The sequence below is a fragment of the Dendrobates tinctorius genome, unplaced genomic scaffold (genome assembly GCF_039654945.1).
Source record: "Dendrobates tinctorius isolate UK_male_01 unplaced genomic scaffold, ASM3965494v1 ptg000003l, whole genome shotgun sequence".
Taxonomy (NCBI): domain Eukaryota; kingdom Metazoa; phylum Chordata; class Amphibia; order Anura; family Dendrobatidae; genus Dendrobates; species Dendrobates tinctorius.
Genome location: NW_027361671.1, coordinates 513,110 through 519,973, shown reverse-complemented (window position 1 = coordinate 519,973; position 6,864 = coordinate 513,110). Strand labels below are relative to the sequence as shown.

At 46.8% G+C, this 6,864-nt stretch overlaps 1 pseudogene; it reads left to right on the top strand.

Annotated features, from left to right (window-relative positions):
- The first annotated feature begins 4,848 nt into the window (after positions 1-4,848).
- LOC141093592 (acyl-coenzyme A thioesterase MBLAC2-like) lies at positions 4,849-5,684 on the top strand (annotated as a pseudogene).
- Positions 5,685-6,864: the final 1,180 nt, after the last annotated feature.

Below are 6,864 nucleotides of genomic sequence, written 5' to 3'. Positions count from 1 at the left end.
GAGAAATCGCTGGTCAACTTTTAACCCTTAACGGTCATTAACGTGCAAACCACCATTGAGGGTTAAGGGGTTACCCCATACAAGAAATAAATACAGCCGTGACTAGACCACATATTACCACATAAAAGGAACAAATAACGCCACACCATGAACAAACAAGAGAGAAATACAGCCACACAGTGACCAGACAACATATTACCACCACATAGTGACTGAACACTGATCATGAATTAAAATTACAAAACTAACAACACTGTTATTACCACCAGTGACATAATACACTGGAGCTCTGTATAAATGTCAGTGTACAGGTAATACAGGGATCACCAGTGACATTATACAGAAGAGCCCTGTATATAGGGTATAGTGTACAAGTAATACAGTGATCACCAGTGACATTATACACAGGAGCTCTATATATAGTGTACAGGTAATACAGTGATCTCCAGTGACATTAAACACAGGAGCCCTGTATATAGGGTATAGTGTACAGTGATCACCAGTGACATATTACACAGGAGCTCTGTATATAATGTCAGTGTACAAGTAATACAGTGATTACCAGTGACATTATACACAGGAGCTCTGTATATAGTGTACAGGTAATACAGTGATCTCCAGTGACATATTACACAGTAGCTCTGTATATAGTGTCAGTGTACAGGTAATACAGTGATCCCCAGTGACATTACACACAGGAGCTCTGTATATAGTGTATAATGTACAGGTAAGAGATACAAAGCAGCAATGGAGTAGCCATAAGCCACAAGAATGGAATAAAACAAAATAAAATTTATTGAATACAATACATAAAACATTGAATAACAATATAGAAAAATATAGGTCTTATAGCACTTATAGCAAAGTAGGAACATAAGCACAAGGGGGATGTTCCCATCCATCAAAAAATAATAACCACGGGACCAAAATTCCCCAGTTACTATGGTGATATGTATGGGTAATGGGTAATGAATATAGATTGTCACAAAAATAAATATAGCTTAAAAAGATATATTAAGTGAATATAGAAATGAAGGTTAAAAGACAAAAGAAGTGAATGTTCTATCCTTAGATGTGTCAGTATGATATGTCTAAATTATGTAAGTTGCGGGTCACAGTATTGATTTGTGACCATCTGTGACTTGGGTTACAGGTGGGAACTTATGCATTATATTTGGTTTCATTATCTTTGATGATACTCTCTAAATCTGCAAAACCTGCAATCGGTATCATACTGACACATATAAACATAGCACATTCACTTCTTTTGTCATGGAACAGTGGTGAACCTTCCCAAGAGGTCACAAAAGACCCCACAACAACATCAAAAGAAGTGTAGGCCTCACTTGCCTCAGTTAAGGTCAGTGTTCATGACTCCTCCATAACAAAGAGACTGGGCAAAAGTGGTCTGCATTGCAGAGTTATAAGACGAAAACCACTGCTAAGCTATAAAAACATGAAAGCTCATCTCAGTTTTGCCAGAAAACAGCTTGATGATCCCCAAGACTGAATACTCTGTGAACTCACGAGGCAAAAGTTTAACTTTTTGGAAGATGTCTATCCCATTACATCTGGTGTTGAAGTAACACAGGCTTTCAATCAAAAAACATCATACCAACAGTAAAATATGGTGGCCGTAGTGTGATTGTCAGTGGCTGTACTGCATTTTCCATGCACTGAGACGTTCATGAATCTATGCACCCGCTATCATAATATACATTAAGCTATTGTTCAGTAAAAGACCTTTTGTTTTTCAGTGGTGGTCTCCATCATTGAACTTTAGAAGACCTGGTCCTGGCAAGCCGAAGCCAACGGCATCAAGCGGCCTGCATGGACCCCCACCTTCATGTAATGTGTCGGGGTGTACTTGCTCACAGCTACTGCCCTGTGTAACCAAAACTAATCCCTATAAATGATTTATTTTTACCATTTCACTTCACTTGGAATATTTGCCCTGTTTTCAGTCCATTAAATGGTAAAATGTATGGTGTCATTAAAATCTACAACTTGGCGCACAACAAAACACGTCAGAATTGCTTTTTTACTTCCATATGTCCTTCAAAAAAAGATAACAGTTGATGAATAACCAGTATGTGTCCCAAGATGGTTGTATTCAATATATCATTCATCCTGTACAATACAAGCCCTGCAGATACTGCAGATGACCGCAATGTTACCGAGGAGAACTCTCTATACAAAGACCTACTGTACACTGATATTACCGCCATATGGTGACCATACAGTGGTGGATACCAGTCCTGCAGAACATGCAAATGATCTCAGTACAGTTATAGATAGTAACTTACAGCTGACGTTCTTTCATTCACTTTTCTTGTCTTTTCCATCTGGTCCAGACCGACATCACCACTTCTCCAGCCAGGACTCATCTGCAGAGATTACAATAAATCACATCAGACTTCTCACATTTCCAGCACTGTCCCCATCTATTCCCAACCTGCACAAACTCCTTATCCTGCTGATATCCCAATACTGAGCCGCTGCTGCTGTATGTGCCCCTATTACTGTTCCTGATTCCCCAATACTGAGCCGCTGCTGCCGTATGTGTCCCTATTACTGTACCTGATACCCCAATACTGAGCTGCTGCTGCCATATGTGCCCCTATTACTGCACCTGCTACCTCAATACTGAGCCGGTGCTGCCGTATGTGTCCCTATTACTGCACCCGATACCCCAATACTGAGCCGCTGCTGCCGTATGTGCCCCAATTACGGCATCTGCTACCCCAATACTGAGCCGCTGCTGTCGTATGTGTCCCTATTACTGTAACTGATAACCCAATACTGAGCCGCTGCTGCCATATGTGCCCCTATTACGGCATCTGATACCCCAATACTGAGCCGCTGCTGCCATATATGTCCCTAATACTGCACCCGATTCCCCAATACTGAGCCGCTGCTGCCGTATGTGGCCCTATTACTGCATCTGATACTCCAATACTGAGCCGTTGCTGCCGTATGTGCCCTTATCACAGCACCTGATGCCCCAATACTGAGCCACTGCTGCCGTATGTGCCCCTATTACTGCACCAGCTACCCCAATACTGAGCCACTGCTGCTGTATGTGGCCCTATTACTGCATCTGATACCCCAATACTGAGTCGCTGCTGCCGTATGTGCCCCTATTACTGCACCTGATACCTCAATACTGAGCCGCTGCTGCCATATGTGCCCCTATTACTGCACCTGCTACCCCAATACTGAGCCGCTGCTGCCATATGTGTCCCTATTACTGTATCTGATACCCCAATACTGAGCCGCTGCTGCCGTATGTTTCCCTATTACTGCACCTGATACCCCAATACTGAGCCACTGCTGCCATATGTGCCCCTATTACTACAACTGCTACCCCAATACTTAGCCGCTGCTGTCGTATGTGTCCCTATTACTGTACCTGATACCCCAATACTGAGCCACTGATGCCGTATGTGCCCCTATTACTGCACCTGCTACCCCAATACTGAGCCACTGCTGCCGTATGTTTCCCTATTACTGCACCTGATACCCCAATACTGAGCCACTGCTGCCATATGTGCCCCTATTACTACACCTGCTACCCCAATACTTAGCCGCTGCTGTCGTATGTGTCCCTATTACTGTACCTGATACCCCAATACTGAGCCACTGATGCCGTATGTGCCCCTATTACTGCACCTACTGTGTGGTTCAAAACACTGGTCCTTTTACTAACCCGCCTAATGTCACCCACTGTGCGCCTTACAAAGTAAAGTGTGTCCTTTGTGCCATCTAGATGGTAAAATTGAACAATAGAAAATATTAATGTCATGTACAAGTGCCTAGAAAACAGTGTCCACATTTTGCCCCTAGAAAGTGATAATGCTCCTTTGACAGTAACAATACTCTGAGTGTCCCAACTATGTTCCGAGTCCCCCCATGTACAGCTCTCCTATACACAGTATGGTGGGCCCATGCTGATATAGGTAAGAGTAGCGTAGCTGTAGGTGGGCCCCTCTGAGTGTGGGGCCCGGAGCGGCTGCACTGTGTCACTGGTATGGCAGGGGTTATGGGAGGCGATAATCTGTACCAGTGTCACCAGTCTCACTATGGCACGGATTAATCTGTGCTAGTGTAACCAGTCTGGCAGGGGATTAATCTGTACCAGTGTTACCAGTATGGCAGGGGTTAATCTGTACCAGTATTACCAGTATGGCAGGGGATGATATGTACCAGTATTACCAGTATGGCAGGGGAAAATCTGTACCAGTGTCACCAGTATAGAAAGGGGTTAATCTGTACCAGTAATACCAGTATGGCAGGGGTTAATCTGTACCAGTGTCACCAGAAAGGAAGGGGTTAAACTGTACCAGTGTCACCAGTGTGGAAGGGGTTATTCTGTACCAGTGTCACCAGTGTGGAAGGGGTTAATCTGTACCAGTGTCACCAGCATGGCAGGGGTTAATCTGTACCAGTGTTACCAGTATGGCAGGGGTTAATCTGTACCAGTGTCACCAGTATGGCAGGGGTTAATCTGTACCAGTGTCACCAGTACGGAAGTGGTTAATCTGTACAAGTGTCACCAGTATGATCAGGTCTGCGATCTTCTCTACGGGACTCAGTGACGGTTCTGCACACAGAGGTTTTTCCCAGTGCTGCCTTCTCATTGGTCCGCTCACCGGTGACGATTCTCAACACTCGTCTCCTATTGGTTCGGAACCTGCACTTGGATGACAGCGGCGCCAGTGAGGGCGCTGCCCGAGGTGCTGACTGTAACAGGCGCCGTGTCCGGTGTGTGCCCGCTCGGTGTGCAGTGCCCGGTGTGCAGTGTCCGGTGTGTGCCGTGTCCGGTGTTTCCGCCCGGGGAGTCCCGCCATGGCCGCGCTGGAGTGGTTCGCGCACAAGGCCCTGGGGGACGGCGTGTTCTGGATCCAGGAGCGCTTTTATGAGTCGGGGAACCGGGCGAATATTTGGCTGGTGCGCGGCTCCCACCAGGACCTGGTGATAGACACCGGCCTCGGGCTGCGCAGCCTCCCGGACTACCTGAGCGCTGCTGGGCTGCTCCCTCACGGCATGGACGGGGGATCCGGGCGCCGCCCGCTCATGGCTGTGGCCACTAACGTTCACTTCGATCACGCCAGCGGCCTGCACCAGTTCGAGCAGGTGGCGGTGCACCGGGACGAGGCGGAGGCGCTTATTCGGGGAGACAACTTCGAGACTGTGATGTGGCTGTCCACCTGTGAAGTGGTGAAGCCCCCGACGCCCGGCTGGAGTGCCAGTCAGTACACGGTGCAGGCGGTGACCCCAGCCACATTCTGGAGGACGGTAACCCCCCCCATAGAGATGATAGGCGGCTGCTCCTCATTCTCGCCAGTAGGTGGCAGCAGGTAGACGATGAGGGCTGTGAGAGTCTGATCTGTCAGGGTCCGACCCCCAGCACCCTTGCCTATCAGCAGATATCGGTGTCGGCAGCCGGAAGTACTCGATTGCAGAGCTGGCCGTCTTCTGATAGTGGCCGCCGCTGGGTACAACACATCTGCCTTCTATTCAGATCAATAAGAGGCGGATGTGTAGTCCCCTGCGGAGGCCGCTATCAGAAGACGGCCAGCTCCGCAATCGAGGATTTCTGGCTGCCGACACCGATATCTGCTGATAGGCGAGGGTGCTGGGTGTCGGACCCCGACCGATCAGACATGGATGACTTATCCTAGCATCAATGCTCTTTAAAGGGAACCTGTCACCATCAGTGAATATAATGCTGAAGTTTGTGCCCAGTATATTCTGCTTTCAATGGAAGCGTGACAGCCCACATACAACACATGTCCCTGTGTGCCCAATGGTAAAGCTAGGTACGTGGGAAATGCAGGACGCATATAGAAGAAGGCGGAGCTTCAGGGAGGAAGTAGGCCGCCATCCGCAGCCCTCCTGAACGCAAGTGTGAAACCAGCCTTAAAGAGGACTATCGCTTGAGTTAAATACAATGTAACAATTCCTAAGCTCCCCTAATTCCTGTGTTTGTTTCCCTGTTGCTCGAAGTCGCTCCATTGTAGAGATGTTCACGTTTGTTTCTTCTGGAGAGCACTTTATGAAATCTCTGCTTGAAGTCCAGTGGTTATTTCTTCAGGGTTTTTCTCTGGGGGCATGTGTTTTCACCCCCTCCTCCCAAGATGCTGCCACTCAAACTGCACACCCCCAGAGTAGACTGTGAAGACATGCCCAGTTGAACTGGAAGTAGAAATTTCACATATTGCACTCCAAAAGTAACAAGTGTGTGTCTGCAATGCCTGCACAAAACTAAATAGAGTGGCAGAATCTGGGGGAACTCAAGGATTTTTAAATAATACAATTTCTGCGATCACGTGACAGGTCTTGTTTTGAGAGCAGTGAAAATCTCACAAGTTTCATCAACACCTTCTCCTATTGAAAAATTGACTGATCACACTAGTGCTACCTCACAGAAAATGTCCACAGCAGCTGAAATCAAGACAGGTAGATGCCAACACTGTCACTGATTATAGAAACTTGATGGCTGCAATAACTGAAACCGCGCTTGAGGGTATGACAAAGAACAAAAATACAAAATGTTAAAATGCAATGAAAAATACACCTGCTGTTAGGATGTATTTCACAGCGGTAGGGTCCTCCTAGGAACAATTGAGCCACTTAATACGGTCCCTGTGTAAAGTGGAGCCCTGGATTAGACGGTGTTTTGGAGTGTTGGTACCACTTAGGTGTACCACATCGTGATAGAGCCCCTTCGAATTAAAATGATCTTACCACTCTGAAAAGTTAGTTGAAATACACAGTGCCCCCCCAAAAAAAAATATATATACTGCAGAGCAGACTATACAGGTCCAACCGGTTAAACACTTACCCAGTGATTGGTGAACA